The sequence below is a fragment of the Protopterus annectens genome, chromosome 8.part0, assembly GCF_019279795.1.
Source record: "Protopterus annectens isolate FY-2018-M chromosome 8.part0, PAN1.0, whole genome shotgun sequence".
NCBI lineage: Eukaryota > Metazoa > Chordata > Ceratodontiformes > Protopteridae > Protopterus > Protopterus annectens.
In genome coordinates, this window is record NC_056741.1 from 1,820,437,945 (window position 1) to 1,820,463,779 (window position 25,835).

Genomic DNA, 25,835 nt, shown 5'->3' on the forward strand with positions numbered 1-25,835 from the left:
CCACCTCACATAGCTGGTATTGCACTGAGTACATGTGTGTGTGCATTGTGTCATAGGTAGGTACTACGCTATTGGCCCAGGGCCTACAGCAGCCTAGCCATTTGCTACCCTGCCATTTGGCACACATGAAATGTGATTACACTTGCTCCTGTCAAACGGATACACAGAGGTGACTCCCAGGGCATATTACCTATCTCCACAACATTCATCAGGGGTATTTATGACATCTACTAATGAGGAGCCTTGTTTATTAATACTGAGTAGTTTAGTCCAGAGTATGGCATATTTGTGTATAGGAACCTGTACCTCCAGCATGTGCTGTTTAGTGCGTTGACAAGGATTAGGGCCCTAGGTCATGTAGCCCGGAGGGATTGTGAGGTGTTGTCATGGTGGTTGGCTGACGTCTATGGGTGTGACATACTTCTGTATGTCTGGCAGTGGTAACCTCTGTGTAGGACGTATGCAATGCACTCTAGCTGTGGTTTTGTGAGTCAGTCTGCATAGGGCATGTGGTTGGGGCAGTGTCACCCTGTGTTAGGTATGTCTGTGGCCTTTCCACTTGCTGTGGTTGTCATGTGAGGTACATACCACATGGGGCATTGTGAGGAGTAGGGGGTACACTGACCTATATTTCCCTAGATGACACACCTTTTGTGATGACAACGTACCACGTAGAGGGACTACAAGACTAGTGTGGAACTGTGAGTATCAGAGGGGAGGCTACTGTACACCTGTGTCCCATGTTCCCTTCTGACACCTTCAGTGTTAGGCAGGCAACCACCTATCTGGTAGTTAGTGGGTAAAGTGTTTTGGAATGGGGTATGATACTGCAGTATCAACACTGGTGTTCAGTTAATGCATTGGTCACCAGGCACCTGTTGCACTATGTCTGACCACGTGTCTCCCCCTCTCACTCTGTATCTATGTATATATCTCTATATACATATCTATATCTCTCTCTCTCTCTCTCTCTCTCTCTCTATATATATATATATATATATATATATATATATATATATATATATATATATATATATATATATTCATGTCATTTGATTGACAGTTCATTTCACCATTTCACTGACAGTTCATTACATCGACAAGCATTTAAGTGGGGCTTTGCCCCCACACCCTCAATGTGGGTCTGTGCCCCCACACCCCCTAACTATATATATCAGCCAGGAATTACATACAACATGGGGGGGCAAATGCTTGTTGTGTCAATGAAATGAACAGTGAAATAAATGAACTGTCAGTGAAATGAACGTCAAATATATATATATATATATATATATATATATATATATATATATATATATATATACACACACATACCTATATATATATATCCGGATATATCCATATATATCTGTATATATCTATATATCTCTATATATATTTATATATGTATATATCTATATATCTACATATATCTATATATATATATATATATATATATATATATATATATATATATATATATATATATATATACATACCTATATATATCCGGATATATCCATATATATCTGTATATATCTATATATCTCTGCATATATCTATATATGTATATATGTATATATCTACGTATATCTATATATGTATATATCTATATATCTACACATATCTATATATCTACATATATCTATATATCTATATATCTACATATCTATATATGTACATATCCATATATCTGTATATATGCATATATCTATACATATATATATATATATATATATATATATATATATATATATATACACGTATCTCTCTCTCTCTTTCTTTCTCTCTCTCTCTCTCTGTATATATATATATATATATATATATATATATATACAGGTATATATACACATACTTGTAAACATCCATTGCTGTACATATACATGCACATATAGGCACATATACTGGCCACCTTTCATGTTGGGAATATCAATCATTAAACAGTTGTGAGACATACAATTATGTAATAATATTGCACAGTGTTGTGTGGAATGCATTTTGCTGTCTTCAGGCCGTATAACTGTAGGAGGCCTCACTGGCTCTGTCCCACAGCATTTAACCACCACATGACATATACCTGCACTGCTTGCTATTTTCAATGCCACACACTACAACCTACATAGATATGTGCACATAGCAACCTTCAACTAGATATATATGTCTAGCCTTCACTAACAGTTGCAGTATGTCCCTTGGCCTATGCACATCTGTATTTACATATAGATACAGACTGCGCCCACATATGGAGGGTTCACAGTATGTACAGTACTCTTCAGACACATCATTCGGATGCCAGCAAATACATATGTGTTACATACCTTACCTTTGTATTTCTTACCTCTGTCTGTTGTACCTGTTGATGTTTATTTGTCTTTTTAAATATTTTTTTGGTGTCTCCAAACACCTCTGTTTGTTCGTCTGTCTGTCTGTCTGTCTATCTGTCTGTCTCTCTCTCTCCCTCTCTCGCTTACTCTCTCTCTCCTCATATGCTGCAATGATATTATCGCATGTGTGGACAGCAAGTACAGGCTGCTTTTGTAGGTATCTGCACATGTGCATGTGATGGCCTCTGCACCAATTGGTGCCCACCATTTAGTAATTGCATGCAGCCTGCTGTGTGCGAATTGCAGTTCTTACTGTGATTCCAGGGCACTGCTATAAAATGATAGGTTAGGTAGGCGTAGGCCTTTCAGTTTTGCAAGGTGGGGACCATGCCTGTTTGCTGTGGACACTGTTGTGTGAGTCAGAAGGTTGGTATATGTCTCATATCTGAAGCTGGGTTGTAGCCAGTAAAATGCATGTTGTACTGAAACCTGACTGTTGCTTCTTCCAGTACACTCTTCTCAGTGTGTCAGTTTACTCACACCTCCTAATGCTAACACTGGATACATGGGGGTATGTACTTTCTTTTGGAATTAGGGAATTAATTAGCATACAACAGTGGTTATTGCAATGTATTGCTCTGGCTTTCCTATTTTCCCTTTACATTCACTCCTTGTAATGCATGTTATATTTCTGTCTTGAAATGTTTTTCTCTGTCTTTCCTATTTTCCCTTTACATTCACTCCTTGTAATGCATGTTATATTTCTGTATTGAAATGTAATGCTCTGGCTTTCCTATTTTCCCTTTACATTCACTCCTTGTAATGCATGTTATATTTCTGTCTTGAAATTTATTGCTCTGGCTTTCCTATTTTCCCTTTACATTCACTCCTTGTAATGCATGTTATATTTCTGTCTTGAAATGTATTGTTCTGGCTTTCCTATTTTTCCTTTACATTCACTCCTTGTAATGCATGTTATATTTCTGTCTTGAAATGTATTGCTCTGGCTTTCCTATTTTCCCTTTACATTCACTCCCTGTAATGCATGTTACATTTCTGTCTTGAAATGTATTGCTCTGGCTTTCCTATTTTCCCTTTACATTCACTCCTTGTAATGCATGTTATATTTCTGTCTTGAGATGTATTGCTCTGGCTTTCCTATTTTCTCTTTACATTCACTCCTTTTAATGCATGTTACATTTCTTGCAGCACCAATTTATTGCATATCTGCTGTGGCTTAGTGGTATGTCATGCAGACTGATGAGTCCAAGGAGTGGGGTTTGAGACTGACAAGGATATTTTATTTTGCTGCTGAGCAGTACAAAGGCCTTGTCATACAGAGTGACTAAGGCACTTTTAGGCAGTTGTAAGCGGGTTTGCGCGAGTTTGCGCAACACTTAGCGATGCTTAGCTAAGCACACACAAGCTCACACTCACACACTCATGTAAAGCGCTGCAAAACTCTGGGCAACTTTATTTAGCTGGGTAAAGCACTGCTAAACTCTGGGCAACTTTATTTAGCTGGGTAAAGTGCTGCTAAACTCTGGGCAACTGTATTTAGCTAGGTAAAGCACTGCTTAAATACTTATATCAAATCAAAATGGTCATATCATACCATTCCGCATAACCTGCTGGTAAAGACCCACAGAACAAGATGTGTGTTATGGCATTCCTATTTTCCCTTTACATTCCCTCATAGTAATGCATGATATATTTATTACAGCACCAAGTTATTGTATATCTGCTGTGGCTCAGTGGTAATTCATGCAGTCTAGTGTGTCCAGGGTTCGAGACTGACAGGGGTATTTTATTTTGCTGATGAGCAGACTACAGGCCTTGTCATGCAGAGTGACTAAGGCACTTTTAAGCAGTTGGAAGCGGGTTTGCATGAGTTTGTGCGATGCTTAGCTATGCTTATCTACACTTAGCTAAGGGCACACAAGCGCACACCCACTGATTACTGCTTAAAAGTGCTTATTCCCGCTAACACTCGCACTAATTTATTTTAAAGAAAAGAAAATGGAGAAATAGGAAAGTGGTGAAAAAGGGGGCACAAAGAGTGTAGGACAGTAGGAAAACAAGCTCAGGATGTGCAGGAAGGATGTAGGGAACCCCCATAGCTGCCCAATTCTTTACCAGCAACAGCTGTGCATATGTTAGAAATTTAGAATGAGATTTGAAACCTTCCACCCCTGAGAGAGGAGTGAGGACAACAAAGTATGTTGTACAGCCAATTGTAATTATCAGTTTACATGTCCAGCAGACATGTGTGCAAAATGGGCAGCTATGTATGGGGCATAATTTTTTTGCGGGTACAGATTGCCCTTTTTCTTTTTTTTTTTCAGATAAGAGTGGAATGTGCAGTAAAGGAAGTAGGAATATTGCGGGAGGTGGGTTGGGGAGGTTAACAGACAAGACAAACAAGACGCATACAGGGGCGGAGTATGACACATGTGGTGGGTACACACAATTGACGGGGACGGATGTTTGGATATAGCAAGCCCATGAGCCCATAGATGGTAACAGTGGAACTGAGATCCTCACCCATGGGCAGTTACCATTGCACCTTCACAGCCCAGGCAGAGGCTGGGCTTTGGGCTGGATATGAGGGGCAGGCACACCCATGAGTTGCGCCACTCTCGCCTCAAGCTGGCATAGGGGATCAGTCATGGAACCCCTTATCTCACTATGCACCACAGACTGGACCCTTTGGCGGGTGAGTGGAGGCTCTCCTCCAGCCACGCTTGCAGAGGGGGGGGCGAGCCCCATCCCCTGCAGGACTTCCACCCAAAGGTGGCACAGGGTGACCGGAGGAGGAGGTCCCTGGCTGGGCACTGGTGCCAGGTGCAATTACCAGCTGAGGTGGGAGAGGTGGATCCACTCGGACCCGCCTTTCCAGTTGTCCTATGTTTAGCAGTATTTAATGGCATTTTGGGTTAGTAACAAACAACACCATTCCAAATTAGTTGTAACAGCATGCATTAGTATTCCCATTAACTAAACACACATGAATTCCAAACGCTGAACAGCAAGCATAACACATGCATATTTAGAACAACAGTGGACATTCCAACAGCATGCAGGGTTGATTGGTGGCAACAAGCCATCAGGTTTGGATATGTGAACAGGGCACATGCATCAATGTACATGCAAATATGTATAAACCAACAGGACAAATGTCCATAGGAATTAATTGTGAATACACATACCCAGTTTGGTGTGGAATAGCATCATTTGTGAACATAAAGTAGGGTGGTAAAATATTACATTAACAACTTAAAATACCTATACATCTCTACTTGATTCCCAAGTAGACTATTCTCTATCTGTAAAGCCTAGCACTTGCTCCTACAGTACTTGCACCTTGATAAAGCACTTTATTATAGATAGTACCCCACCAGCCTAGAACCCACATCCCCGGAGTCTTTTGTAAGTTTATTTATCTGTTACTTCTAGCATGTCGAGGGATCAGTTGCTAGTGTCCTCTCCTGCTCAACTGATGAACCTGGGAATATTGAGGCAATGTTACAATTGCCTCATGTACACAGACAATCCTCTCCTTCTCCCACAAAACACAAATACATGCGAGAGATGCAACTATACGGCCAAACTGGAGGCTGAGCTCTCTCAACACAGGACTGGCAAGACCAGTCAGGAGGAGAAGGTAACCACACACACTACATACCCAGTCACACATAGTACCATCACAACTTCAAATCATACACATAATCACACAAAGACATACTCGGAGGCTCTGATCAATAATCTACCAAAACAGCAGAGGCCACCAAAGCAGACACCCAAACAACAACCACCTCAGGACCAAACACATGCAACACATAGACCACACAGTCAGAGTATCAAACAGTCACAGCCCTTAAGGCCAAACACAATGCCAGACACACTCATCATTGGTGACTCGATAGTCAGACACACTGACGTCCCGCTCACCAGACTGAGTAAGGAGAAGGTCACAGTAAGCTGCCTGTTGGGCGCTAGAATCCGCCATAACGCAAGCACTCAGGTCTCTCAACAGCAAGTACAAGTACGACTCTGTCATTGTCCACGCTGGTGTGAACGACCTGAGGCATCTCCTGGACTACATGAAAAGAGACATTGAGGAGCTCTCTGATTATGTAGCCCAAGCAGGTATGACCCTGACCTTGAGCAGTATCCTACCTTCACCTAGAATGATGCCACAATACAGTGATAAGATGATCAGCTTTAATAATTGGCTTAAATTCTGGTGTCATTCAAAGGGGATCCAATGTCTGTCTGCCTGGGATGACATGCTGGAAAAGCCATGCTGCTTCGCAAGGGACGGCTTGCACCTGTCACCCCTGGGCTTCCGGATATTGGCAAAGGCTCTTGCCACCCCCATAGTGCCTTTTTTAGGCAAGGCTCAAATTCTAAACCTACCACCCTAGAACACAAAAAAGGAAAAAAACTAAGGGTAATGCTGCTCAATGCCAGAAGTCTCAATCTCAAGATGCACGACTTTCGAGGCCCTTCTCAGTATGGAGAACATCGATGTCTGTGCTGTGACAGAAACCTGGTTCAAGGCTCCTGAGAGCACACCAGCACTATCAGGTTTCATATCATATCATGCGTTCCGGCCCCAAAATCCGGACAACACCAAAAAAGGAGGGGGGGTGTCCATATTCATAAAGGACACCCACACCTCTAGGTTGGTGGCAACGCACGATGCATCTGAGACTATCCAGGTGCAATTAACCATAGGCAAGACTGCTCTGCAATTTGTAGCATGTTACAGGCCACCCTCTCAAACTCAGGAACCTCACATGGCCTTCCTGAAAACACTGGAGGGATTAAATGTATCTCCAAACACCATAATACTAGGTGACTTCATCTACCCTAATATAGACTGGGAACACTACTCAAGCCCAAACACTCTAGCCCAAAGGTTCCTGGAGTTCATAAACTCAAATGCCATGGAACAACTAGTCACCATCCCCACAAGAGGAGAAAACATACTTGATCTCATCATCACGAACATGGGATCACAATGTTCAACACCGGAAGTATACCCCTCACTGGTGAGATCAGATCATAAACTAATCTCGCTGGAGGTCCTCATCCCGCCCCACCTGAAATAAAAAGACCACAGTGAAAAACTTCTCAAAAGCCGACTTCACACTTCTAAAAACTAGTGTGGTCTCCTTTAAGGCCCCTGAGCCAGTGGTAAACATTACTCAAACGGCTGAATCACTTATAAATGCCTTCTACCAGCATCTACAGGACTGCATGGATCAGGCAATCCCAAGCAAAACTAAGACTCTTTGTACCAAAGGCAAGCGTCCAGTCTGGTGGACCCCAGCCATAAACAAGCTCTACAACAAAAGTAGGAAGCTACTACAAGACAGAGCAAAATCCTTGAAAGGTAAGACACCTTTGATCATTATAAGTAAAAAAACTAAGAGCTCTCATAAAATCATCCAAGGCAAATTTTGAGAGAAAAATCGCCAAGGACACAAAAGACAATCATAAGGCCTTCTTTAGCTATATTAGAAACCTAGGAGGAAACTCCCAGATATGCTCAGAATTAGTTCAAAATGATGTGAAGATTACTGAACCTACACACACTGCCAACATACTGGCTGACAGGTTCAGTGCAAACTTCTCCCACAAGGAGAGATATCTATACCAGAGGATTGTAGCCCCAAACATCTCCAAGCCAGGTGAGAACTGCTCTCTCAAGGCAAAAACACAGCATCCATGGGACTGGATGGTGTCCCCGCTGTGTGCTCCATGAACTCAATGAGGAATTAAACCCGCAGTTAGGACAGCTGTTTAATCTTAGCATCACCTCAGGATACGTACCCAAGGAGTGGCGCACGGCAACTGTGGTCCCACTTCACAAGGGCGGTGCCTCCACCGACACTGGAAATTACCGTCCCATTAGCTTGACAAGCCTTATCTGCAAAGCCATGGAGAGGATCATAATGGAACTCATAAATAAAGACGTAGGGAACTTGCAGACTTTGGATCCAACCCAGTTTGGCTTTGTCAAAGGCAGATCATGCCTTTTAAACTTGGTTGACTTTTTCGAAACAGTCACCAAGGCCATTGATGATGGAAAGGCAGTCCATACAGCCTACCTTGACCTGGCAAAGGCCTTCGACACAATACCCCACTCAGGTATCATCGAAAAACTTATCAGCTTGAATGTAAACCTATACATCACAAGATGGGTTGCAAACTGGCTAAGTGACAGAACCCACAGGGTCAGAGTTGCTGGAGCCATGTCAGACTCAAAGCCTGTCACAAGTGGTGTCCCACAGGGCTCAGTCCTGGGTCCACTCTTGTTCGGCATCTACTTTTCTGAAGTACAAGCAAACACAGGAGGGTTATGGCTGACAAAGTTTGCAGATGACTGCAAACTGGGCGCCATAGTCGAAAACACTTCTGACACAGATATCCTTCAGAAGGGCCTCACAGAAATGGATAACTGGTGCCAGAGCCATGGCCTAAAATTAAACACCAAGAAATGCATAGTCATACCCTTTGGGAAAAACAAGGTTGCCCCTAGCTACCATATAGGTGGCAATCCACTGAGCACTGAAGAAGTCATCAGGGACCTGGGGACCCAGGTTGACACTAGCCTTTCGTTTGACACTCATGTTGCTAAAGTAGTCAGGAAAACCTTCTACATTGCCCACCTGATCATGAAGGGATTCACGTCTAGATCAAGGGAGGTCATCGTCCCCCTGTACTCATCACTCATTAGACCTATGATTGAGTATAATGCCCCATTCGGAATGTATCTGACCCGACACCTGCAGCAGCTGGAAAGGCCCCAAAAGTTCCTCACCAAAAGGATAAAGGGTCTCAAAATATGTCTTATGCTGCCCGACTGAAAGAACTCCAGCTCTATTCAGTCTCATACCGCTTGCTCAGAGGTGACCTGTGCCTGACATATAAGGCCATGTCAAACCCAGATTTGATGAATATGCTTCACCTCAAAAATCTAGATCCCTCAGAACCACAAGGACGGGAGACTTGAACCTTGACACGGTTATTAATAGAACATGCTGGAGGGACAGATTCATCACCCAGAGACTCCCTATGCTGTGGAACAAAATCCCGGTACATGTGAGGCAGAGCACCTCGCTGGCCTTGTTCAAGAGGAATCTTGACCAATGGATGGGAGATTGCAGATATACCCCAGGGATTACTTCAGTGTCACTGCTTGACAGAGGCACAGCAAAATAATAGGCATAGTTTTATTCAAACTAAAGGGGTGGCGAAAGCCACATAACTATGGGCTAGGCTTATAAATGCCCTTGGGCAGATAGCCTAGTATGAACCTATGAACCTATGAACCTATGAACATATACTGTACATTCCTACTAGATGCAGATATATATCCCCTACATGTATTAGTACAGTTCCCTGTATGTAACTTTAGAAATGTTGGTGATGGAGATGTTACTGCTACATTAATATACATTCCATCTGTATTCATATATGTTCATATCTGGCTGTGTTCAGGTAAAGTATCCTGATACATTTGAACAGTTACGTACAGTTCTAGCAACACACTGACATTTGTGGGATCACAAGCACAAGCTGCTCATGTACCGGATTAACATGTACATACTATACATGAAACAGTTGAGGACTATAAATATTCTTCTGAGATACTGGCATTCCCATCAGCCAGTTTATATGGGCCTAGACAACTGTGGATGTTCAGCATTTCATACAACCATACTATCTCCATAATTCAAGGATACAAAAACATATCCAAAATGTGGGACGGACACAGTCCAGGTATTGTACTTTATTAAAAACATTTCACTATGGTTGTGGCTGTCTCATTCATTTCATTATGTAGTGCATGCAGTATACCTTTATTCCAGACTTCTTACACCTTTATTGGTAGCTTCAAACTCTTTCTCACACTTTCTCACTTATTTTACATTTACATTTCAGGATGGTACTTAATTCCAGGCTGTATTAACATTTATTACTGGCTTACAACAATCATTTCCAGCTGACTCACTTATTTCATATGACAGTATATACAAGGATGTATTCAAGACTTGTCTGTCCTTTATTGATGGACTAGAACACTTATTTTCAGGCTGAAGCAGTTATCTGATATTACAATACAGGTGGAAACTCTATTTGAGACTTGTTTACTCTTTATTAATGGATTACAATACTCTTTTTCAGGCTGCATCACTTATCTGATTTTAGAATACTAACAGAAGCTTTATTCTAGGCTTATTTGAGCTTTATTACTGGGTTACAACACTGAACTCTTTTACAGGCTGTCTCACTTATATTCTATAATAATACCAGCTGAATAATTACTAACCTGCCTGGTGGCGCAGCCTTACCAGCCTATCAGCATAGGCTTGCCGATTCGCGGAACGAACACCTGCAGCTGTAATATAAATGAAGGGATATTGGAACATACCTATCCATACTATAGGCTAGGATAGCATTTCTTACATACTTAATTACATGGATACTTACTCAGTAGTGGGGCATTGGGCATATGATGGGCCTCCTGGATCCATCGGTTCAGTTGATCCTCCTTTCGATGCTTCAGGTCCACATGGTGGTGACGAACCTGCTCACCAGTCCTGGGAATGCCTGTGGCACTGGTAAGATCATGTGCCAACTGGTTCCATGCCTCTGCCTTATATGCTCCCCATTGAACCTGGCCCTGCATGAGTCAGCCTTCATGTTGGTGGACTAGGAGCCAAACCATATATTTGGACTCCTCAATGCCCCACCTTTGTGCTCTAAAACGATTACCCTCTCTGACGCCTGCCATCCTGACTGCAAGTGGGTACCACAATCAGTTATGGTGAGTATTCCCGCCTATGGGGCTTAAATATGCCGCATTTCCTCCACTTTTTTGTGATTGGCCATTTTTGAGAATTTTAAGCTGATTGCAGACCTGCTTAGTAATGGTTAATCTACCATTTCTATGTATATGTATGTTAATAGTGGCTGTTTTTCCTACACTGTCATGGCTTAGTGGTTCTGTGCTTTGATTATAATGCACAGGGTCCTGTGTTCGAATCCTGTCACTCTTTTATTTTAATACTGTCTAGACAGGCTAGGGGGTGTGGCTGTGTTTAAGCAACATAGCTCTACGTTGCTCCCCGGTGCCCTACGGTGCCCCAGTTGGCGCGGCACGCACGTCCGCCAAACACATTGCGCTGGGTACAGCGCTTTTAAACTTTGGGCAATTCTATTGTGCTGGGTAAAGTGCTATTAAACTATGGGCACCTCTGTTTAGCTGGGTAAAGTACTGTTAAACTATGGACACTCTGTTTAGCTGGGTAAAGCGCTATTAAACTATGGGCACTTCTGTTTAGCTGGATAAAGCGCTATTAAACTATGGGCACCTCTGTTTAGCTGAGTAAAGCGCTGCTTAACAGCAGGCTATTATATATCTGGATCCTTTAAAAATATATATTTTGTTCACTGATACATTGGCCATTTCACTGCTTTTAATAAAATTTTAATCATATATGTCTGGTATTATTTCAAATACTGATTTAAAACATAAATAAGAAGGGAAGTGGTGCGACTCAAACCACGAATGCCTCCTTCTTGTGCATACGCTCTACCATTACTCCATTGCAACTTGGTGTGATTTGTATAAACATTCTTTCTTATGCTCTTCCATGTCAGAATTGATAAGCAATGGGCACACCCGCTCACACACGCGCAAATACGGGCAGCTATATCATGGATTTAAAAAAAAAAATAAAATAAATATTTTCCTTTTTATAACTGTGATGGGGGTTTACAGTGTCAGGGAGTGTGGTGTTGGGTGCAAGTACATTTGAGTGAACTCGCTCTTGTGTGTTCACATTTTACTTTTACTACACTTGCAGGGGCGTGGACATTTAGACTGCTCGGCAGTCGGACACGCCCCCTGCTTTCATACTTGGTCGGTGTAAGAGTTACGGTTGAGTCAGAGTGCCCTCATGAATATTCATGGCACGCTAATGTCATACAGTTCAACTGCAGCCTCCTAGTAAGACTTATTAAGTCTTACACAGAGGATTCGTGAATCCGGGGGGAGGTCACTACTACTGTACTGACAGTGACTACACCTTGTGCTCTGATTTATAATGCAAAATAATTAACTGTGTTAGGCATTTGTTTCACTTTGGCTTCCATACATTGGGATGGACTTTGTTAACAAAAAAAAAAAAAAAAAAAAACAAGAAGGATTACAGTGAAGGAAGTGGGTGATGCTGCTATAAAAGGAAATATAAAGAAAAGTAAGTCTTGGTAGGAAGGGTCGCTGTCGGAAGTGATGCAGGAGAGGAGAGTGGGCATTACTTAGTATTACAATGTGACAATGTAATATAAGGAGTCTGGGCAGGATGTGCAGCTACGGGCAGTGATGTAGGAGGGAAGAGTGGACATTACTTAGTATTACAATGTGACAATGTAATATAAGGAGTCTGGGCAGGATGTGCAGCTACGGGCAGTGATGTAGGAGGAAGAGTGGATATTACAATGTGACAATGTAATATAAGGAGTCTGGGCAGGATGTGCAGCTACGGGCAGTGATGTAGGAGGGAAGAGTGATTACAATGTGACAATGTAATATAAGGAGTCTGGGCAGGATGTGCAGCTACGGGCAGTGACAATGTGACAATGTAATATAAGGAGTCTGGGCAGGATGTGCAGCTACGGGCAGTGATGTAGGAGGGAAGAGTGGGCATTACTACAATGTGACAATGTAATATAAGGAGTCTGGGCAGGATGTGCACGGGCAGTGATGTAGGAGGAAGAGTGGACATTACTTAGTATTACAATGTGACAATGTAATATAAGGAGTCTGGGCAGGATGTGCAGCTACGGGCAGTGATGTAGGAGGGAAGAGTGGACATTACTTAGTATTACAATGTGACAATGTAATATCGGGCAGTGATGTAGGAGGTATTACAATGTGACAATGTAATATAAGGAGTCTGGGCAGGATGTGCAGCTACGGGCAGTGATGTAGGAGGGAAGAGTGGGCATTACTTAGTATTACAATGTGACAATGTAATATAAGGAGTCTGGGCAGGATGTGCGGCAGTGATGTAGGAGGAAGAGTGGACATTACTTAGTATTACAATGTGACAATGTAATATAAGGAGTCTGGGCAGGATGTGCAGCCAGTGATGTAGGAGTATTACAATGTGACAATGTAATATAAGGAGTCTGGGCAGGATGTGCAGCTACGGGCAGTGATGTAGGAGGGAAGAGTGGACATTACTTAGTATTACAATGTGACAATGTAATATAAGGAGTCTGGGCAGGATGTGCAGCTACGGGCAGTGATGTAGGAGGGAAGAGTGGGCATTACTTAGTATTACAATGTGACAATGTAATATAAGGAGTCTGGGCAGGATGTGCAGCTACGGGCAGTGATGTAGGAGGGAAGAGTATTACAATGTGACAATGTAATATATAAGTCTGCAGCAGGATGTGCAGCTACGGGCAGTGATGTAGGAGGAAGAGTGGACATTACTTAGTATTACAATGTGACAATGTAATATAAGAGTCTGGGCAGGATGTGCAGCTACGGGCAGTGATGTAGGAGGGAAGAGTGGGCATTACTTAGTATTACAATGTGACAATGTAATATAAGGAGTCTGGGCAGGATGGGCAGTGATGTAGGAGGGAAGAGTGGGCATTACTTAGTATTACAATGTGACAATGTAATATAAAGTCTGGGCAGGATGTGCAGCTACGGGCAGTGATGTAGGAGGAAGAGTGGACATTACTTAGTATTACAATGTGACAATGTAATATAAGGAGTCTGGGCAGGATGTGCAGCTGTGATGTAGGAGGGAAGAGTGGGCATTACTTAGTATTACAATGTGACAATGTAATATAAGGAGTCTGGGCAGGATGTGCAGCTACGGGCAGTGATGTAGGAGGGAAGAGTGGGCATTACTTAGTATTACAATGTGACAATGTAATATAAGGAGTCTGGGCAGGATGTGCAGCTACGGGCAGTGATGTAGGAGTCAAGAGTGGGCATTACTTAGTATTACAATGTGACAATGTAATATAAGGAGTCTGGGCAGGATGTGCAGCTACGGGCAGTGATGTAGGAGGGAAGAGTGGGCATTACTTAGTATTACAATGTGACAATGTAATATAAGGAGTCTGGGCAGGATGTGCAGCTACGGGCAGTGATGTAGGAGGGAAGAGTGGGCATTACTTAGTATTACAATGTGACAATGTAATATAAGGAGTCTGGGCAGGATGTGCAGCTACGGGCAGTGATGTAGGAGGGAAGAGTGGGCATTACTTAGTATTACAATGTAACAATTTAATGTAATGGAGTCTGGGTAGTAAGGGGAGGTGCAGACAGTGATTTATTTATTTATTTAACATTTGTTTACCAGGAAAGTCTGACTGAGACAGAGCTCATGTTCAGCAGAAGCGTGGGAATAAATGCTCCGCATGCATGAGTATGGAATGTGGAAGGAAACTGGAGCACCCAGAGGAAACCGACAAGAAAGCAGGGAAGACATGCAGATTCTGCACAGAAGGCATTCCAACAGAGAATTGAACTGGAGAACCTGTTGCTGCGAAGTGACAATGCCAACCATTGCACCACTGCAGAGGAGGGGAGGGTGAACATTGCTGTTGCTGCAGAAACATAGATCAGTGACAAGAGGGATGAGAAACATGGAAGTATCTATGTATAGTCTGTTCAGAAATGACAGAATAAGGGAGGGATGGGAGTGCAGAAGCAATCTTTGTAAAGCAGAAACGTGCACATAAGGTCAGAGAAACAGAAGAATACCATTTTAGGAACATGGCAAGGTTACTTCCAGGGTTAGAGAGTAAGTTATGGGCTGGAGTGTAAGGTCTAGTATGGGGAAAAAGTTGATGGATTGAATTAGTTTATTATCCATAAGATCATGAAGAGAAGAGTATGTGAGGTCAGATGGGATAATAGAGACATGGAATGAGAGGAACAGAGTAATAGTCATGAAGGATCCGAGCCTACCATGTGAACACTGGGAGATTCTGAGCTCTAAGGTATGGAAAGTCAGTCCAAGTATGTTTGTGTTTTCATTTTTATAAAAAAAAAAGACAACAGCAGTGGTGTGGTAATTTAGAGGGGTGGATTATTATAGCAATAACCCATGCCTGGGTGTGGGTAATGCTAAATTTACCCACGGTTGGCATGGTTTGGTCGAGGCGAAGCCCGGTAAACAAAGCCAACGTGGGTAATTAGCATTACCCACCCAGAAGTGGGTTATTGCTATTATATCATGACATTATTTAAGAAAAGAAACTATTACTTTTCTTAAATAATGGCATAGTATAATGCCTGTTTACTGCCCTTCCGCAGATGTCTGGCATCCGTGGCAGTTCTGATGTACTGCGCGCCTGCGCAGTACATCAGAGCTGTGGGCAAAACATCTCTGACATCTCCGTTGCTTATTTTAAAACTGTCTCGCTATGTTAAACTCATTTAACATAGCGAAACACTAAAAAAAAGCAATGGAGATCTTGCTTTCTCCATTGCTTTTTTTTTAAAACACTGCCTCACTATGTTAAATGGGTTTAACATAGCGAGACAGCTTTAAAATAAGCAACGGAGATCTCCGTTGCTTATTTTAAAGCTGTCTCGCTATGTTAAACCCATTTAACATAGGGAGACAGTGTTTTAAAAAAACGAGTTATACTAATGGAAAAAAGTCCGGGCGACCGGACCTTTTTCCATTAGTATAACTCGATTTACAATGGGCATGCTGGCCAATCAGCGTGCACGTTTTGGGGGGATCATGGTATAATATAAGGTGAGGGGTATGGTCAGGAATGATTATGGAAACCGCAAGCAAATCAGGCAAGCACATCAGTTTTGACAATGTTTCAGGGATAGAGTACCCAGGCCTATGAACAAGGGTATGAGGAAGAGGCAAAAAGGTGAGACAAGAAGGAAGACAACTTGGTTACACAGGAATGTGAGGTTAGATATCAGAACAAAAGATGCAACCTAGAAGATTTGGAAAGGAGGGTGGAGTAGGTGGCTGTGGAATAAAACAGAAGGATAGTGAAAAAGCAGAAAATATGAGGGAATCCTCAAAGGTAAAGCTAAGCAACAGTTTACAGAAAAGATGAGAAAGGAAAACAATGGATTTATAGGTTACATGGCAGAAAGAAGGAAAAAAGAATCTACCAGGCTATACAAGGATAGAAAGGGCATCAAAAACACTTGGGGAAAAAAGCAGACAAACTGAAGGAATACTTTGTTTTAGCCCACTCAAAGTAAACTAAGGGAGCAGTGCCATACTGAAAAGGAGGGAGGTAGAACAGCATATGAAGAATAGTGGACACAAATCTGAATAATATTGGAGGAGGTGCAGAGGGAACCAACCACTAGCACAAGGACCAAATTAGCTGCCTCACTAAATCCTCAGAATGGTGGCCATTGTGTTGGTAGACTGTGAAAGAGATTTTCAGCAGATCACACACTAATGTAGAGGTACCAGATGACAGGAGGACAGCAGTTGTGGCATTCTTATGTAACAGGAGAGCAGAAGAAATTTGAAAAAGTACAGGACTGTTTAGCAGCAGTGGCAGGAAAACTCATGGAGACAATCCAAAATGGAAGACTGCCTGCATTTCTACAGCACAACAAGCTTTAGAACATTAATCTGTTTGCGTTCTCAGTCAGAAGGAGCTTTCAATCAGTCCAGATTAAATTTTATAATTATAATACTGGAGTACTTGACAGGAGATTACCAGTAGACGTAGCCATTCTGGACTTTAGTAAAACATTTGTCAGCCCCTCAGAGGATGCCAGTATGAAAAATGGAGGAGATAGAGTTAAGGCCATGTCTCAGGAACTGGATAGTAGTATGAATGAGATGTGGGACACAGAGAATTGTACAGGGAGGGGTAATGTCAGTAATATATGAATGACTAATGAAGCACACTAGGGGTCCATCCTGCGTCCAGTTCGCCGCAGTGTGTATAACTCAGACAGTTTATATTACTTCATTAACTTTTTGGAAACTCAAAAGTCATATGGTTGAGATTATATCATTGAGTTTTCAGAAATTCAAAGCAAAAAAAAAAAAAAAACAAATCTACCCCACAGTAGTGCAATCTCAGAGTTGGTATATATAATTTGCAGGAGGTGTGGGGAAAGAGAGGGGATTGCCCACCTCGCAAAAATGTAACTTTTTTTGATTTATATATATATGTATATATATATATATATATATATATATATATATATATATATATATATATATATATATATATATATATATATATAGATATATATATATATATATATATATATATATATATATATATATATATATATATATATATATATATATATATATATATTTTTTTATTTCAGTTTGATGACCAGGTAAGTCCATAAGTCCATTGGGCTGAGAAGAGCCCATTTTCAGTGGAGGCATGGGGAGAAAAGCTCCAAGAGAAAAAAATTGATACAATATTTACATGCTGCAAGATATACATAATTATCGAGAAATATAAAGTACATTGAATATAAAACATATAGTCATTGAACATAGTAAGTTAGGTATACATTGAGAATTGTGAAATAAGCATACAAGTACTGGAAAACAGTAGTACATCAGTGGTAGGGAGTGGATTCCCATAGAGAGGGTATGGGATATAAGTGATGAATACAATAGAGAGAAGAAAGAGAGGGTTAGAGGGGTACTTAAGTTGGAATGTGACAAGGGCATTCCCATTTAGATGACAGATAAGAGAACAGGTGAGATTTGAAATTGTTATGGTTGGATAGATTGTGTAGGAGGGAGAGAAGAGAGTTATGCTGTTTAGCCTTGGAGCAGGATAGCAGTTGTTAGCGAGGAGGACATGAGGGTATGTAGACTTGTAGGAGATTTTGGTTTTCAGATCTGAGGGAGTGGTTTGGTATGTAGGGTTTTAAGGATGTAGCGAGAGAGAGACAGTTTGAAAGTTTGAAGATGAGCTTGTGGGCAGTGGTTAGTTGGAGAAATCTCAGGTAGTTGGGTAGTTCGAGCCATTTGCGGGTGTGCAGGGAGTGGCAGTGATGTGATGAGTTTTTTGCATTAGTTGCAGAGTTGCATATTTTGTAGTAACAGGATTCAAGTTTGGATTGTAGGCCAAGCTGGAGATTTATGAATAAAGGAACACAATACATAAGAGAGGAGAAAAAGAAGGTGTATGCAAAAGTTTGCCGGATAGAGGGACTGAGGTAGCTGTTGTGCCTGTAGAGGAGACAGATTTTTGATGGGTTTTCTTGATTGAGGAGTGTATGTGGGTGTCACATTTTAGGTCTTCATCAATGATGATGCCTAAAAGTTTGGTACAGGGAATGATGTTAAGGGGGGGGGGTTATTCTGACTAAGTATGGAGAATGAGTTCTCGTCGATATTGGAGTTTCTGGAAGGTGTAAAAATTTTTAGTTTTGTTTTATTAACGTTTAGGGCCAGGTGGTTGGATTGCATCCAGGTTTCTGTTTTAGAGAAGGCTAGTTGGGTTATTAATAGCAGATTGAAGGGGCAGGAGGATGAGCAGATGATAGATGAGTCATCTGCTTACTGGATGACTGAGGATTCTGGAATACTCCAGTGGTGGAAGCTGTTGATGAAAATGTTAAAGAGTACAGGACCAACAATGGAACCTTGGGGAATGCCAGTGGGTGTAGGAAGGAAGGGAGAGGTTGATGTTTTCCATTGGACAGCTTGTTGGTTTTCGGACAAGTAGCTGGAAAACCAGGCTATGGTGGTGGGAGAGAGATGTAAGGTTGAGAGCTGGGATAGGAGTAAGGTGTGGGAGATGGTGTTGATTGCCTTACAGAGATCTAGAAATAATATAGATGCAAATTTTCCAGTGTCGCATGCTCTGTTGATAGCTTCAAGGAAGCAAAGGAGGGCAGAGATGGTACTGTGGCCAGGACGGTAGCCGTGTTGAGTAGGGGAGAGGAGATTGTTTAGAGTTAGGTAAGGCATGAGTTGTGCATGGATAGTTTTCTCTAGTAGTTTAGAAAGAGGAAAAAGTATGGCAATGAGTCTGAAATTGGTGGTGTCTGTTTTTTTACTGCCTTTGTGAAGTGGGATGATGTAAGCGTGGTGCCAGATAGTTGGGATGTAGGATTCTTGTATGGATCAATTTATAAGAATAGAGATGGGATAGGCTATGCTTTCTGCAGATAGTTTGAGGAAGGTAGAAGGTAGATTGTCAGGTGCATTGTGACAGGGTTTTAATTTGAAGAGAAGTCTTTTTATTGTACTTGTGGGGATGGGTGTTTACTGCCTTTGTGAAGTATGTATGTATATATATATATATATATATATATATATATATATATATATATATATATATATATATATATATATATATATATATATATATATATATATATATATATATATATATATATATATATATATATATATATATATATATATATATATATGTATATATATATATATATATATATATATATATATATATATATATATATATATATATATAATTTTGAATTTTTAGAACCTCGATGATATGGTCTTGACCATGTGAATTTCATTTTGGGTTCCTGAAAATTTGATGAAGTAATATAACCCCAACTCAGACACATCTGTGGGAAATGATGGAAAATATAACGCAGATACAGCAGTGGTGAATGAAAGTTTAAGTCTAGCAAAAGATCAGAAAAGACTGAACAAATGGTTAGAAATTTAACAGCTGAGATTCAGTGCAAATAAATACAAATGTTGTAACAAGCCTGATGTAAGGTATCAACTAATAGAAGCTGAACTGATGGTAACCGCTTTCTAGGGCTATTCGCCTCACCCTGGATTGGGCAGAGTGAGAGAACAGAGGCAGCAGCAAACAGAATCCTGGCTATATCCACTGTGGGGAAGATTTTAGAAGCAAAGCAGTAATGTTTCCTGTTGACATGGGCCTTCATACAACCACACCTTCAGTACTGATTACAATTCTAGTGGCCGTATCAGGCAAAAAGACTACCAGAAATTTTTCATGGGAAAACTACCAGAAAATTCCATGGCGTGGAGGGGAAAGGATATGATCAGAGGCTTGAGGACCTAGATTGCAATGAGTAATTATTTCCTGGCTCTCTTAAGTGCATAGAGAGGGTTATGGATTTTGTAGAATGCACTACCAGACTAGGGGTGGATAGGTAACCCACAAATGTATTAAAAATAGCGTGTTACAATCAGAAAAAAATGACAAAAAAGAAGGCAGAGCTGGAAGAGAAGTAGAATGTTAAGAAGCCTAGGCAGACTTGTGATCTTAAGCTGCTGTCAGTCTAATGTAATGTAATAAAACAAATAAAATAATCTGTTAATGGGTCCTGCGAGAAAGAACATATGTGACCAGCAATGAAAAAGGGATATTGATTAAGATTTTAGTGTTTTACTTTGTGTGAAACAAATATGTCCTTCACATGTTTCAAAGTAAAAAATTGTTGTGTTAGCAAGCTTTGTATGACTCTTTGGTTATGCAAGCCACACATGGAAAGTAGCACAGACAGCTCAGTGACACTAGTGACTGGATATGTTAGTACCATTAGTTATTCAGACCTTGTTTGGTCACCCGGGGGATCACTCCAGTGGCTCTACTCGATAGAGGCACTGGGAACTAATGACAGGCAGCACAATGCCAGGGCACTTCTACGGGCTAGGCTAGTAAAGGCCCCAGGGCCATTAGCCAGGTACACACCTATGTACCTTATATTTTTGGCAGATCATCTTAACTACAACTCAGGAACTGACTAGAAAACAAACAATTGCAAGTCTTAATGGTTTAATGCTATGCTGAAGCTCAAAACCAAAGAGGTGGTTAGTAGTAATAGGTGACTATTATGCAGGATCACATACCTGTGTAGATATGAGAGTTATGAGGAATGAGTAGCAAGAATTTTGTTTTTCTATCTGCAGAAGCTTGTGGGCAAACTCAAAGGCCATGAGACTCATGTAAGCCATTCAGTAGGAAGTAGTGCCCAGCTATCCAAAATATAAAACTGGTGAAAATAGAAAAGGTACTCTGGTCTATTTAAACATTGAGGTACTAGAGTGGTTCTAGATTCCCTTTGATTAATCTTGAGACCACAGACTAAAAGGGAGCTAAAGATGTTTAACAAAGGAAAAAAAACAAGAAAGAAGGTGCATTCTTCTGACAAAAAAACATCAAAACTGTTATACAATATCACAACATGATTTGAGAACATTATGAACTAAACTTTATCAATGCAAACCCAAGTCCTGAACTTATCTTAAAAACTTTTAAACCTAAATTAGTAAATCTGTTGCCACAATCCTGTTAATGGAGAAGGCATTTCTTATTATTATTATTATTTTACTGAACAGTAATTCCCATCAAATTATAATTTCAGTTGGGTAATCCTTCAGGCTCAGTGAAACAAGTTGCCTCTATGCCTTAGCAATAAAACTATACCAAATCAAATAGGCCAAAGAATAATGTATACAAGGAGGCAAGAATAAGCCAAGCAAATTTTCGGAAAGCTCAAATCTATATTCCTGCCTTCACCTTAGCTGTATGGGTCTTATCCTGTGAAGGATAAAATAACTGGCCAGCTGCCAAAGCTTCAGGGCAAAAAACAAGAGGATGGAAGAAGAAAGCAGCTGTTGCAGCAGTGATGATTAAAACATCTACTGTCATGGTAAGTTTACTTACAAAATGGTACCATGTTCATCATATTGATCACTACTAAAGTAGCCTTAGCTATATGGTTTATATTGTGCCAAGGATATAGTGGGTGTCCAGATTCTAAAGCTTCAGGGCACATTCCACATGCCCAAACCCTCAAGCAGCTCAACTCAAGCTAATTCAAAGACAAATTTTGTGCAAAGCCCTTCATAGCTTTCCTGACAGCAGAAATAGTAAGGTTAAGCCCTGAAAGGACTAAGCTAAAAACAACAAAACATAAATGTCCCACTCTGACTTAAAAAAACAGCAAAAAACAAGGGTGATGGAGGGAAGGAGCGGATATTGCAGCAGTGATTATTCAAACATCTACTGCAAGGTAAGTTTACTTACACAGCTATGTTCATCATGTATATCACTGCTGGATTAGCCTTAGCTAGATGTATACCCCTGAACCTTACATATTTTCACAGAATGCCACATTTTTGCCTCATATTTGTGGTCTGTTTCTCATAAAACTTGTGGTTTTCTGGATTTTTTAGCAAGCATTGAGGATTGAACATACTAAATAATGACAAGCATTTCAGTTTAGACATCAAATCCTTCAAGAAATCCATGTTAACACAAGATCTTCTGTGCTAACAACTTTCTAAGTTTATACAGGCAATATGTCAAATCTGTCCCTATTTTCTGGGGCTTTCTCCACCCCCATTATTTTTTACTTTGTCCAGTTTTTTGTGATCAGATGTTGAAAGCTATAGCTAAATGAGTAGATTATCATAGATTGTTACATTTGGAAAGTGAAACTAGAAGAGTCCAAGAGCCCCTGAAGAATACTCCTAACAAAGCTTGATCTAGACCTAGAGAAGGAATTGGGCTTATAATGATGTAAAAGTATATATAGAGGAACAAGCAGCAACTTCTAGAATATTTCTAGAATCCAACCCTTTCCAAAAGGCCATAGATGAAGCCAAGGACCGTGTAGAGGGTACTTTGGCCTTGCCTGGAGTAGTTTTGTTACAGCGAGTATAACAGAAGTTAATTGCCTTAGACAACCATTTGAAAATAGTCTGTTTCTTCTTACCTTCACAAACAATTGATCCAAATATCTGAGAGATATACTTCTGTCAACATAATGCCTTGATCCAAATATCTGAGAGATATACTTCTGTCAACATAATGCCTGAGCTGTCTTTGGACATTCATGGTATGGAGTTTCCTTTCTATCTCATTTTTAGATTCAGTAAAGAAAATGGGGATATGGATAGTCTGGCTTAAAGTGAACATGGATACCACTTTTGTCAAACAAGAATGATGAGTTCTCAAAGAAACTCTGTCCCTATGAAAAATGAGGTAGGGCTGACTCACCATAAGAGCTTGCAACTGAGATACCCTTCTTGCAATGGGCAGAACAATCAGTAAAACTGTTTCTCATGTTAAGAACCTCAATCTGCCAGATCAGTTGGTTCAAATGGAGTGTTATTTTATCTAACACAAAATTAAGATCCCAAGGAGGGTCATTTTATTTACTTTGTACCCCCTTATGCAAAACCCCTTTCAAGAAATTTAGACATGACATTGCTTTGAAAGAGAAATATCCATGGGCAGATTTACTGAAATGGTTGATAAGTGAACTTTGAGGAATAGAAAAAAAAACAAAGGATATTAGTAGCTCACACAAATATTGTAAAAGCAGAGAACAGCTAGTGCTGATTGGGTGCAGGTCATGTTGTTGGCACCAGCTAGAAAGCCAAACCTTTTCCTTCCATCAATAACATATGATTTTCTAGAAGAAGACTTTCTTGTCTCCATTAGTATCTGCTGCTCACCCTCAGTAAACTGATCCCTTAAAAGAATTAAGACCTTATCATCCAGGCAGTCAACTGAAAATGATTGATGTCAGACCTTATCAATCACCCGTTTTTGTGCGAGTAGATCCAGTCTGTGAGGAAGCTTGTGGTAATTTCCATGGGCCATTTCTGAAATATGGCAGAACCACAGTTGCCTAGGTCAGAAGGAAGTCACCACAATGATCCTGGGGGATTCCTTCCACATTTTAAGAAGTACCTTGTATATTAGTGGAAAGGGTGGAAAGGCATACAAGAACATTCCTGTCCAAAGAACAGAAAAGGCATCTGTCTTTCAGGCCTTCTTGCATTGTGTTTTGGAAAATAATCTTTCTATTTGTTGTTCAAAGAAGAGGTAAAATGTCTGCTTGAGGTAATCCCCATAGATGGATCAAATCTTCGAAGAGCCCCAATCTAATTTACATTCATAAGGATTTGAAATGGTCCTGTTCAGCTTGTCTGTCACACAGTTTTGCTCTGATGGAATGTAGGTTGCCCATAGAGTGAGATTGTGTTGTGAAGCTATATCCCAAGCTAACATGATTAGTCTGCAAAGGGGGTGTGACCTGGTTCCCCCTTGTTGATGTACCATATGACTGTGGTATTGTCTGAAACCACTTTGAAGTGGCCCTGGGGGCCAAAGAAGGTTCAGATAGCAGAATGCCTTGATCAGGGCAAGAATCTCTAAGATATTTATGTATTAATATCTGTCCTTGTTGTCCCACACCCCTGCACTGAAACTGTTCTCCAAGTGAATGCCAAAGCAGCTGGGGCAAATGATTGCTTTGGATCAGGGAGAGACAGAGAAAGGCAGACCTGGTTTAAGAATATCTGTTGTCTCCACCAAAATATTTCTCTTTTGACAGGTCCAAGCACCAGGATCTGGAAAGATAAAGGGTATTGACCAAAGAGATTTCAGATACCACTCTATATTTTTCATGTAGAGTCTTGCTAGGGATATCATGAGAATCACAGATGGCATGAGAACCAAACTTCTGAGGTATTCTATTGTCGTGACTGAAGTCTAAGTGGAAAACCTTACATACAGATCTAAATGAAGATCTATTTTCCTTTTAAAGAAAAGCTCTTTGAACTGAGGTGTCTAGTTGACATCTCAGGAACACAGTCTGTGTTAGGGACGTCAAGAAAGACTTTTGACTCTTGTCTTGGAATCCCAGCTTGTATGAGAGATATCTTACCCAGGGTAGAGATGCCTGACACTTTGACAAAGACTCTACAATTATAAGCAGGGCATCTAAATATGAGAACATGTGGATACCCTGCAGCCTGTAATGAGTTATAACTGGAACTAGAAACTTTGTGAACATTCTTGGTGCAGTGGATAGTCCAAAAGTTAAGGAAGACAACTGATAATCTGATCCAGGCATACAAAACTTTAATAAATGTCTGAAGAATGGATGAATAGGGGTGTGATGACAGGCATCTTATAAGTTTAGTGTTACCATGAAATTTGAGGGAGAAAGATGTAACAGGTTGTGAAGTGATATAATTTTGAATTAGGGCACTACCACACACAGGTTTAGGAAAGAAATATCCAGAACTGGTTGCCAAGCATTTTTCATTTTTTTTGTACTATGGACATCCTTGAAAAAAAAAAAAAAACATTCTCCAATTGCGAATGAGGAGTTGGATCTTACATTCATTGGGACAGCATATGATGAAGAACAGGTGGTAACATAAGAGCCTGATCTGGAGGATGAAGAATGACCCCTTGGAAAGAAGGAATTTTCTCCCACTGCCAGCTGTAACCTTGACAAAGGAAATTAAGAACTGATTTGTCTAAAGCAATCTGTTGCCAAAGAGAAAAATGGAGATTAAAACTCTCTGGAATAAAAAAAGGGGTCAGGGTGGGAGTGAGTCTCTTGAGTAGTCATTCAGGCATATTAGGCTGTCCTTGACTGGGGGGTTATAGCCTTCTTTTTGGAACTCCCTTGCCATACCTTCTTAAACATCTGTTTACCTG